The sequence below is a fragment of the Phalaenopsis equestris genome, unplaced genomic scaffold, assembly GCF_001263595.1.
Source record: "Phalaenopsis equestris unplaced genomic scaffold, ASM126359v1 Scaffold001216, whole genome shotgun sequence".
NCBI lineage: Eukaryota > Viridiplantae > Streptophyta > Magnoliopsida > Asparagales > Orchidaceae > Phalaenopsis > Phalaenopsis equestris.
The window spans coordinates 192,355-205,519 of NW_018165655.1; positions in this window are offsets into that span (position 1 = coordinate 192,355).

Sequence of the window (13,165 nt, forward strand, 5' to 3'; positions counted from 1 at the left end):
AAAAAAAAAGAGAAGAAGAAAGGAAAGAAAAGAAAAAGGATTGAAAATGATCTTGAAAGAGAAGAAAAAGAAAAGAAAAAGATGTAAGGAGAAGCTTGAGGAGATGCCTAACCAAAAATTAGCTTCACTTAAATCAACTTTAGGAATAAGGCTTGGCTACATTCTCTAAATTTGTACTTAAGTATTAGCATATTTACTGATAAAGTTCTCTGGAAGTTCTTTTTCATATGGATATTCTAAGTGGCTTTAACATTACAATTTGCAATTTTTCTTGAAAAGAATAGAGAATCAGAAATCTTAGACTTGACTGCTAGATATTCTTATATCTTTAGTATTAACTGGAGTTATTTTAAGTTTTTTTTAAGTTATGCTATTGTATTTAGTAGACCAAAATATGGAAATCAAGAAGTTAAATTCTTTGTCATAAGTCATATTTTTATGTTGTAAAGGAGTTACTTAAGGACAAGTAACATTTAAGTATGAGAGATTTTGATGCACCAAAAAGATATGTATTTTTAGATTTATATTTTATATTCATTTTTGGTGATATTACGCTTTAAAAGAAGGTATTTTTCATGTTTTATTGTAGGTTGCTGATTTTTAGGACTTGAAGCAAAAAAAGAAAGTAAAAATGATGAATTTGGAGTCAAAATGGCGTTTTAGAAGAAATACTCTGCGCCGACGGCGCCAAGATGGACACTGACGGTGCAGACCTACAGAATAGAGTCTAGAATTTCCTCAGCCCCGATGACACCAGGAGCATCACTGATGGCGCCATTTGACAGAGAACTATGAATTAATTTACGGGCCACTGGCACCGACGACGCCATAATGGGCGTCGACGACGCCACTGTTGGTGCAAGACCGATTTCTAGAAGATTTGATGAATTTGAACATTTTTTAAAGAGTTTTTGGATGCACCTATTGGAAAACCGACATTATGATATAAAAATTGATCTGAAAAATCTCTCTTGCCCCCCTTCCAACAACTTTGAGTCAATTAGTCATTTGGTTCCTTAGAGTTTTGTGGTGAGTTTAAGTGTGAATTCATTTCTAAGAGTTGTTAGAGAGGGAGAGAAGTGAGATGTTTCTTCTTCCTTACATCTTCTAAGAGAGAATCAAGAGTCATGTAAAGAGAGAAAGAGTCTAAGAGAGGCTACAAGAGATTTGCTTTGAGAAAGAGTTATAGATAACTATTGTTTGTTTATTATTGTTGTATGAACTTTCTTTTATATATGAAATTTTTGTTTTATTGTATCTTTCTCATGAAATCTGAGTAGTTTTCTTTATCTTTCTCCCTACTTTGAGATATAGTAAAAAGAAGAGATAATTTGGATGTGCCAATTTTAAAATAGAAAATAAATTGTAATGGTTTTTCCACTCCGTTCTTAATTTATTTGTTTATCTGACCAATTGAAATGTTAAAATTGGTTGTAAAACATATGATCCAGAAAATTGAATTAGAGTTCAACAACAGAGTAAGAATCACATTTAATTCCATGGAGGAGTGTTTCGTTCATGGAATTAAGTGCAAATAAATAAGAAAATATACTTTGTTGAGCGTAGAATTGGAGATTTTAGGGTGACAAACTAAAATTCCAAATTTGTTCTTAGTGTTTAAGAACTAAAGTGAGCGTTAGCTTTCAGGGGAAGGGAAGTGGGAGCTCTGGATTGAGAGCTAGTATCCTCCTAGCCTAACCACAAATTTATGGACAAAACCTGAGATTGGCCAATGATTCTCCATAACACTGAATCAGGGTTGAGAATTAAAATTGTTCCTATTTTGCACAATACAAATTTAAACTATTTATCTCATCTCATTTAACCAAAAAACTCATTGTAGTGGGAAAGGTGCTCTTTCATATTAGATAACTTCATCACATAAACATAGTTTAGTAGTTACCATTTTAAACTTTGCATTACAGATTTGCTAGTAGTTAATAATTTTGTTTTGATAGTACCTTAATATTTGTAATTAGTGACAATATTTTTATTTTATTGCTGTGAATTTCCTAGTTAATTTATCATTTCCAATTTAAACCTTTCTCGTGGGATCGATAATTGGGGCTTAAACATAAACTCTTGTATTACTTGATAACCATACGTATACTTGCGTGGAATCCCTACATAAATTGCTTAAATTTATTATTCATAAAATAACACATCAAGTTTTTGGCACTGTTGCAAAGCGGAGTATATATATATATATATATATATATATATATATATATATATATATAATCTTTGCACCAGTATAAACGAAATTTCTATCTAATAAATGTTTTGTTTTGTTCTTATTTTTGCAAAATTTCAGTGCACTGATATTTTCTTTGTCTTGTGCAGAAAAAAAGTCAGAACAAAAGCTGATTCTTTCTTTCAAGGATGGTTGAAATCTCGCACTTAATGAGGAAAGGGCACCTCAGAGTGGCATCATAGAATTCAACTTGGACTTTAGTCAGGTCGACGTGAACTATGAGGGTCCCCTGATGGACATAGTCAATCATTGAGAAAAAGAGGGACTACCTTCGCTGTTAAAGATCAACACTAAAAAAGATTCTTTATTGAAGAGGAAGAAAGTGATAGTGCAGCAGGACCCAATGGAGGGGACTAGTCGCCTGCCGTCTATGATAATTTACCCAACAGGAAGTCTAGTCAGTGCTGATGATGAGAGACTGCCAGATGGGCCATTAAGAAGAACTCAACGTAGAAATGCAAATCGCTGAAAACACAGATCTTTCATACTTGAAGAGAAAAAACATCTGAGAGAGGCATAAAACTTACCCCAATTCTTGAGGGGAAAATCTATGATCCTTGCATGAGAGAGACTTCTACTAGTCTTCCTGCTACAAAGGACGAGTTCAAATTTTCTACAGAACAGATACTACTAGTGGTACCAGATGAAGTTTACAAGCGTTGCTCGATGTGCAACATTGAAGCTCCTATTTAGGCATAAACTGGAGGAGCATTCATGGAATGCCCAACAAGCAATGTTCTCCACATAGATCGCTACAGTTCTTTTGAGGAATTCACAACCATCTACTGCGACATCAGGAGTCAGTTTACTTGGATGTTGAGCCAAATATTCCATTACCTATGTAACCAAGTCAGATGTGGTATCCTACAGAGGTGGAGATGACCAAGCCTCCTCAACGATCTCAGAGGATCCCAACAGTAGAACTGGAAAAGATGAATAGAGTTGAAAGTCGAGAATTTGAATTCTATGAAGAAATACAAGGAAAATTTGTCAATATAATAGAAGGCCTGGAATTATACATTAGAGTCTTTTCTGAAAGTGAAGAAAGAAGCATTCTTGAGTGCATTTTCAACCTGAGAGACAGAGGTCGAGCTGGTCTTCTGATGGAAAGAACATATTCAAAGCCATCAAAGTGGATGCATGGAAAAGGTAGGATAACCATTCAATGTGGTTTTGCTATAATTTTACCAAGGATAGGCAAGCGAACCCCCCGAGGATCTTAAGACATGACGAGGTGGATCCATTACCTCCCACAATAAAGTGGATGATAAAAAGGATGGTCAGATGGAGCGTAATGCCAAGGGACTGCATTCAAAATAGTTGTATCATCAACATTTATGAAGAGGGAGACTGTATTCCCCCACATATAGATCACCATGACTTTGTCAGACCTTTATGTACGGTCTCGTTCATGAGTAAAAGCGACAATTTGTTCGGAAAAGAAATCAACGTCTTCAGACCCGGTGAGTTCAAAGGATCAGATGCAATTCTGCTATCGGTGGGTTTGATACTAATTTTGAAGGGGAATATAGCCGACCTCGCCAAGCATTGCATTCCGGGGGTACGACACCGTAAAATTTCCATTACATTGATAAGGATGGATGAAAATAAGATGTCGTATGGATTCCGACTGGATCCAACCTCGCCAAGCATTGCATTCCGGGGGTACGACACCGCAAAATTTCCATTACATTGATATGGATGACAATAAGATGTCGTATGGATTCCGACTGGATCCAAAATTGGAAGAGCTACAGTCGCACAAACTATGAGATGGTTGCACCTCTAAGTACACAGAAAAGTAATTCTTGTCCCTGAAGAGTGGCTTAGTAGGTTAGCTTGATCAGGAGCTCGTCCCATAGAGGATAGATAGATAGTTTTTTTTCACCTTTTGTACTGCGTCATAGGAGCATATATGATGTGTACTCAGCATATGATGTTTTAGATGTATTCAACATGATTGTCTCTTTTGATACTTTTAGCATGTATTCAGTCTGTGACACCTGATTTGAAGCAGGTTAATGAACTTTCTTTCATATTTCAACTTGTTTGTCAAATTGCCCTTTTGTGCGATGGACAAAAGCCGCAAAACCATACGTTGGTTTTGAATTATAATGAACAGAGAACAAAATAATAAAAATTTGATGATAACAAAATTTAAATAAAATATCCTGTTTGAAAATCAACCAACAAAAATTGAATTGTGAAAAACCTACTTTGATAATAAAATTTGATAAAGAAAATAAGAAAATAAAATAATAAATTGTTGAGTTTGTTTCTCTCAAGTTTGAGGTTTCTTACTCTTTGCTTGCGCAACACAACTATCTTGGTCTGCACCAATTTCCTAACATCCCCCGGAGTTTCACACTCTGCACAAAGTCTCAAAAATCTTCCTCACTAATGTCAATATTCACATGTCATAACTTTATGAGCTTAACACCACAAAACTCTCCACACTATCTTCATGTTGTTTTCGGGGTCAGTACCTAAATTATGAATCCCTTCTATATGATTCCCTTCTATCGAGGTTGGTACCTAAATTCTGATTCTCTTTCTGGGATTGATACATAAATTTCAATTTCCATCTCAGGGTCAGTACCGAATCTTTGATTCCATTCTTTCGAGGTCGGTACCTAAATTCTGATTCTCCTTTTAGGGTAGGCTTAGACGTGCTATTTCCATTTCCACTTTCGGAGTAGGCTTAGACGTCCTAATCCTATTTTCACCTTCGGGGTAGGCTTAGACGTCCTATTCCCATTTCCACCTTTAGGGTAGGCTTAGATTTCCTATTCTCATTTCCACTTTCAGGGTAGGCTTAGACGTCGTATTCCCATTTCCACATTTGGGGTGGGCTTAGACGTCCTATTCCCATTTCCACCTTTGGGGTAGGCTTAGATGTCCCATTCCCATCCTCACTTTCGAGGTAGGCTTAGACGTCCTATTCCCTATTTCCACCTTCAGGATAGGCTTAGATGTCCTATTCCCACTCTCACTTTTGAGGTAGGCTTAGATGTCCTATTCCCATCCTCACATTTGGGAAAGGCTTAGATGTCATGCCCTATTCCCTTTTCTGTGCTTGTGTTTTCCACTTAATTTGGTTTCCTCGTGCATAGTTTCATCTCCTTGAAATTATAATATGAAATCCAATCTTTCTTTGATAAATTCAATTTGAATCGAGTCTTCATCAGGACTGTCAATTTACCTAACGATTGTATTTGAAATCTCCTTTCTTTTTCCCAGTGAGAGTATCTGTTACTCCCCAGCAGGAACAACTGTCACGCAATTCTACACTTTGTTCTAGGTCTCTTGACATAGAAGTTTGTGTTGGTTTTGTTGATCTTGTTGGTCAACGCCAATACTTTTGGTGTGCTTATCCAACATACCCCACCTATTGGGGGTTTTGGTTGAGGTCTAGCTTTCTCTTTAGTAGCCTAGGATCTAGTCATAGGACTTTCCTATTGACTATTCCTAGAGTAGAAAATGAACCCTCACCATTAACTCACCATTAAAAATTCTAAACCTTCCTTTGCTCAACTTGAAGTTCCACATGTTGGTCCTAATCTCTAGCATTTATTAGGTGGGTTCAATATGAGGGAGCTCAAGGGGCATCCCCATAAGACTGCTTGGCCTTAGGGTTGACCATGGGTGTTGGTATACAGCTAGTTCACCAACTTACACTCACTTTCACTCACATCCCACTCACAAATCTAAACCCAAACTTGTTGTCGTTGACCCCTTGACCCTTTGGGAGACTCATGTAGATGGTCCCCTAGACCCACTAGCCCTAGACTAAAGTCTAGCTTAGTTCAGTACATGAAGGATGCAAAGTAGAGGATTTCATTAGTCCATGGCTCAAATAGGGTGGTTGGCACCTCACCTTTACCAGAACACCCCCAAATCCTAAATTTGACCAAAATTCCCAAAATTACCCAAATAACTCAAATTTGTTCAAAAATCATCTTAAACTATTTTAAACTACCCAAATTGACCAAAACTCTCCAAATCTACCCAATTTACCAAAACACCCCCAAACTGGCCAAGATTACAAAAATAACCTTGATGACCCAAACTTTCCCAAAACCCTAAAAAACATTTCAAATGTCTCCAAAACCAATTTGGATTCTTCAATTAAACCCAAATTGATAAATTTGACCAACTTTGATTAAAAGCCCCAAATTTCCCTTAAAGACCCAATTTCTCTAAATTCTCCCCAAATGTCCACAAATTTCATCCCAATTTTCCCCAATTTCAATTATAAACACAAATTTTTCATGACTATGATCATTTCAAACCAAATTCAAGCTTAGTTAACCCATGCTTTGAGCTCAATTTTGATCCAGACCAAAATCCCCAATTTTGACCATATGATCCAATCTCACCCAATTGATCCCCGTAGTCCACTCAACTGCCTATATTTGGATCCCAAAATCTTCCTATGATTACTAATAATCAAATTGAGCCCTTAATTGGCCTTGTTTAAGCTTCAATTTTACTCAATTTCAACCCAAATCTAAACTCCCCAAATTTGTCGTAATTTAGTCATGTGCCCAAATCCCACCAAATTGAATGTTCTAACCCCCAAATTGGCACCCAATTAATGTTGAAAACTCTTATTGACACTCCTCAAGACTATTTTAAAATGTAAATTTAGATTCCCAACTTTAGCCCAACCTAAACCCAAGTCTAACCCAACTTCCCCAAATTGATGAAATGCCCAAATTCCATCAAATTGTCCCATCAAATCAATTCAAAACCACTCCAATTCTTCTCTAAACCTCTCATGACAATCACCCATACAAAATTGATCAATTAATTGGGCTCAATTTCATGGATAGCCTAACCCAAACTCAACTTTACAACAATTTGACCCAAATTGAACCCTTTCACCAAAATTGACTTAGTCATACCGAAGTGACCAAATTAATGTCACCACAACCACCATTTGGATTCTATTCACCAACCTAAACCCACCTAAACCACCTAGGTGAGATATGGACCAATAATCTCTTGATTTAAGGGATCTTATATGTAATTATCCTTATTTTGAAAATACTTTTCCATCATCTCTTGCCATTGGGAGTATATCATAATTAGCCCTTTTCATGTGACTGAACCCTAGCCAGCCACCACCTCAGCCACCAGAAACAGTCACCCCAAAGGAACCCAAATGACCAAAACCTAAAATTTGAACTCCCTGACTTGGGTCACTCCAATTGGATGCTTGTACTTTTCTTCACTCCACCTCAGCAAGCCTTAGCACCCACTGCCAAGCCCTGAGCTCCACCAGGAAGCCATGGCTTTAAATTTACCCCTCCACGACCAAAGGGGAGGTTAGCAAGATCCTTGGGGAAACGCTGTCCATTTGCTTCCAAAAACTCTCCAAGAACTCCTCAACTCAACCTCACCACTTTCCCCCTCTAGTTCCCACTATAAGAGCTCAATTTTGAGTTCAAACATTCAGCTCAAACCAAGACATATTTCCACACACCTCCACAGTCAACCAAACTCCAATTAACTGTGCCCACACCATCAACAAAGCAAGAGGAGTTGATCCCCCAAAAAAAACTCCCTCTCAAACATCCTCTAACATAACTATAGACCAACACCTAAAATTGAGTTTGGTCGAAATCATATATAGACAATTCACCAGGACCTAGGACTTCATATGGAGGTTCGTTGGACCCAATCGAAGCTACCACAACCATATGATTGAGGCCTCTCCTATTAGATAAAGATATTGAACCTCAACCTTAATATGAGCCTATTTTGATTCTCCATACGTTTTTACTGTATTTAATACCATATAAGTCATATAGATATACTCGTCTTGAGTAGATGAAGGTATATAAGGAAACCACTTGCAACTTGGTCGAGTCTAGACGAAGATCTTAAGGTCTTAAGGTTTTAGTGTGAACGACTCTCAGTCCCGGGTGCACTCTATCGGGGATGATGACGGGGAGTTGTCCGATCGCGCGTGTATTGGATGGACGGAGGAGATCATACCGGACAAACCCTTGGAATGAAAAGGCAGGCCGCGTGGCAGCTAAGATGGATGACAGCGTCAAATGGTGGAGCGCCACGTGTGAGTTTGGATCCGCCGTAGAATGACTTGGCGTCGCACGTTTAAATAGAAAAATATAGATTTTTTTGGAATTAATTAAATGCTTGAACTTCCAAAATCCATATCTTTCTCTAGAAAAATTATAAAAATAAAAGAATAATATTCTCTTGTTCAGTAAACAGAGGAAAATAATGTGGACTAAAAATAAAAATTATTTTCTTACTCCTTGATTTTTATTAAATTAAATGCTCTCTGGAGTATTTTAATTCAATATGATCAAACATTGCTCATAATGACTTGAAATTTTAAGTGTTTGTTCCTCATGACAGAGGCTATATCGTCTAATTTTTCCAAGGTCAGACGTCATCTATATGCTTCTAACCCTAATTTTCAAGCTAAGATGACTATTTTGGCTTATTTTAATTATATAAATTAAAAAATCACTTGGAAAGTTATGGGAGCAATTTTAATAAGTTTCTTGTGGTCAAAGAAGCTTAGAAAAAATATCACGATGGCTTAAATAATTTTGTAAATTTCTATCTTTGCTTAAGTGTATATATCTTGAAGTAATTTATGTAAATTAAATGCTAATAAAAAATTACAAAATCAATTCCACACTATGTATAAAAATCATGTGTACCAACTATAAAAATTTAAAATTATTTGATTAAGTTGAGCACTAAAGTTGATTTTATAGGAAACCTTGTATTTCTGTATAAAAATAATTATGATAAATTAAATACACTTGGGAAAATTATGAAGAGTGATTTTTTGAGTTCCTTGTGATCAAGGGCACTTAGTAAAAATAAAAGTAATTTTTGAGAAAATACTTGATTTTGAGCCTTATTTTAAATTTAAAATAAATAAAAATAATTAAAAAATCCAAAAAATACAAAAATATTTTAAAATGTGTGTAATGGTCTCTTGATTGCTTGGGACTCATTAAAATATTTTTCCTAGCTTTTCCAAGTTAAAAATAATATTTAAAGCCTTAAAAATATATTTTTCCTTAGTCTTCTCATTAAAAATAATTATAATAAATAAATTTAAAATCATAAAAATACAAAATTTAATCCCTTGAGTCTTCTAAACTTAGAGAAGTTTAATAAGAATATAAAAATAATTTTTATAATTAAAACACCATTTTCCATTTAATTAAATCTTTGAAATTTGTTAATAATTAAATAGTAATAATAAAAATGTAATTCAAAAATTATGAAATTTTTTCTAAGTGTTTCTCTGACTTAAGGGGATCTATAGTAATTTTTTCATGGATAAAAACTTTATTTTGGATAGTTATGTAAAATTAACTTTGAAAATACTACTTTCTAAATTTAAATAATTATTTAAAAAAAATAAATTAGATTTTAAAAATCCACATTTTCTCCTTTGATGTTTTAATTGACCCATGGATAGGACACTCTAAATTCTCAAAGTCATTTTAATTTTGATTAATGAGTTATGAGGTGAAGAGCCCCAAGGGCAAAGGGGTAACTTTAGATTTTGGTGTCTTAATCAAAATTTAGGGTTAACAAAATGAAAATGAGTAATTTTAATCATAATGAATAGGTTTGGATGATTGAATTACAATGGGATTAAAAGGTAGAAAATCACTTGCCACATTTTCTATAATATGAACAAAAAATCCTAACTTCTATAATCATCATGACTTGAAAGTCAATTAAGATCAAATGATTCTTAAGTGATTCTTAAGTGATGGGCTTAAGCTGATGGGCTTAAGCTAGGAAGATGATTGTTTACTTATCTTAGGCCTAAAATTGGCGATGATGTGATCTTTCAATAAGAACATATGTCACTCAATACAAAATTTTAACCACAATCAATTTCCCCCGTTATGATTATTAAGGTGGTAGTGACCTAGGCTCGTTGTCTAAACTCAATTGATTGGATTTAGAAGATAATCGGATTGGTGATTAACATCGTTAAGTACTACAAGCCTGACTTTCATTGTGGCACCACAATCTTTTATGACTCAAACCTTCCTTAGAGGCACCCACCCACATAACTCTTAAATGAAATATCAATTGATTAATGATGTGTCCTAGACTTGAGATAAATAGAACATCAAGTTTCCTTGAGCAATGGGATAACCTTAGTTTAATTTGGATGATTAATAGAATGATATGATAAGTTCTAAATGAACTCAAAATTTTTCAAGAAATCTTCAAAATGGTTCAGGGTCATGCTCCGAACACTTCGGAATCTCTTGAAAATTTTGAAGTGAAAATTGAACTTGCTATATTTTTTTCTAAAATCATCCACTAAGATCTTCTGAGACTCAATAAAGTAATAACTTTGGGTTTGGTAGGTACACCTTCATCTACTCCTACAATTTGAATTCCTTGCAAAATTATATACACTTTGTAAAAGCTAACCTTTCAGGTGGAAGGAGCGGGAAGAATCGACAGGTACATTTTAAGTTATTGCATCGCAATTTACTTTTATTTATTTGCACCTCTCGTTTCCTGCTTGTAAACTTGTATGCTAAACAACGATGTCACCCTGAATGTCAAAACAAAAATTATTAGGATAGCTACAACACCAAAACTAATATTTAAAAATAAAACAAGATAAAATTCACCGCCACAACAATCAAAATGTAAGACAACTCAAAATTTAATAAGAAAACAAAACAAAACAAGCATTGCAATTAAATTAAGACGTTTCTATCGGATGACTGTGAGTCCCTTAAAGGAGATAACCTACGCTTGCTAACGAGATTTCCCATAGTCTAAATGATAGTACGAAACTCATTAAGTTGGGTTTAGTAAATTAATTTGGACTAAGTGGATCTGAAAGAATATAGTGGTGCCGGAATGAGGGAACCATAGGATCCTAAATGGTGTCGCTCTAATCAACTTTAACATTCCCCATAACATTTAAATAACCATAACTTTAGGACATTTAATTTGACATCATGACTTGACACATTAGAATATTTAAAATTGTCATAACGAGGAACTTAGAGCTAGCATTGTGGGCAACACGGTCATCTTCAACAGGAAAACATGTCTACATCAGCTAAATCATTCCTTAGAATTAAACAACAAGTCATAGGATTTTGAGGTTGTCCTCCTAGTGCGACATAAATCCTCAAATTTTGTTTAGGCCTTCGTATGGCTCTACTATACAATATAAGTCCTAACTCTTTTTAGGATTCCGAGGTTGTCATTCGTTTGTCATTCGTCACGACTTCGTCACGACCTAAATCCACACATCTTCTAAGCTATTTGTGTGATCGTTTCACACGGATGTAAGCCCTAATTTAATAAAACTGGCAAGATGAAACATTCAAGATTTCTCCTCTAAATTGAAGCCAAACATTAGGATAGCTTAAGAAGTAACCAAGATTCTCTTCAGGATCCGTGACATCCCCTAGTTCTTCTTCCTTTGGATTTCATAATAAATGTTCCAAATTCGAGACATTCCCTTTTCACACCTCTTCGCCTGATCTCTTTGAAAAGTTCAATCCCTTGAAATTCCTGAAGTCAATATCACTTGATTTTTATCGAGATTTTTCTTAGGTGACCTCGGATATCTAAGATGTAATTAACTATAAGGTCTTGCCTTTGCAGGAAAATTTTTCGAACCCACTTTAATATAAACCCTATTTAATTTTTTATATTAAATAGGGTAACTTGTCGGCTTACAAAGAAAAATGATTTTGCAGACCAGACAGATTTCATATATTTCTTAGTTTGTTTAATCGAGCCCCACCCTCTAGTTTTGTGATTATCTTTCGGAATAAATACATAGCTTGAGGTGTAATGCTCTTTCATTTAAACTTTGAAAGATATGAGATCAGTTTGATTTCATAATTTATATATATGTTGTTGATAATCAAGAAGATGTTAAAAATTATGATAGTTGGGCATTTCTTACCAATGAATTGCATTCCCATCAGCTGCATAATTAACATATATGAAGAAGGGGACTACATCCCATCACCTATATACCACCATGATTTTTGAGACCCTTTTGTATGGTTTCTTTCATTATTAAATGCAGCATCATGTTCCAAAAATAATTATGGATCATCAGCCTAGATGAATTTTGAAAGCTGGAAAAAATCACTCTATCGGTTGGATCAATCCTAATACTAAAAGAAAATAATCATTGTATTCCAGTGGTGCCGTGAAAATGAATATCCATCACCTTCCAGAAGATGGGTGATAGCAAGATGTCATTTAGATACTGATCGGACCTAGACTTGGAATGGCTAAAACTTTTGGAGCTAGGACTACTTCTATAAAACACACATCTATGTATATTCAAAAAGACTTTTGTTCCATAGAATGCTTTAGGAGGTTAGATAATTCTCCACATAACCCTAGAAAACTGAGGGAACATGATTCAAAAAGACATGAAGACATGAATGCAAGGATAGTAGTCTACAGACAGAGATTACCATTATGTTTTCATTTTATAAGCAAAATTATATCATTGGACTACATCAAGATTCAACAAAATCAACAAGGATTTTTTTTTCTTTATCAGTTAAATGGAACTTAACATGTTTTGAAGTTACCCCTTTGTGTGTTTGATTTGAAGTCATTCAACTGAGCTTTCCTTGGTTCTAAAACCTTTTCACTAAAGAAGAATGATGCAAAAAAATGAAACTAACAAAAGATGACAATGAAACTAAATAATTTTAAAAAATTCCCCAAGAAAGAAGAGAAGAGCATAAAAGAATCAAAATTTAAAGTCAGAGTTAAAATTCCATGAATTTTTAAATTCCACAAACTCTATAATTCTCTCACAATATCGCATAATTCTCCATAACTTCCATAAATATTCACAAACTTCCATAATTTTAATAGTTCCATAAA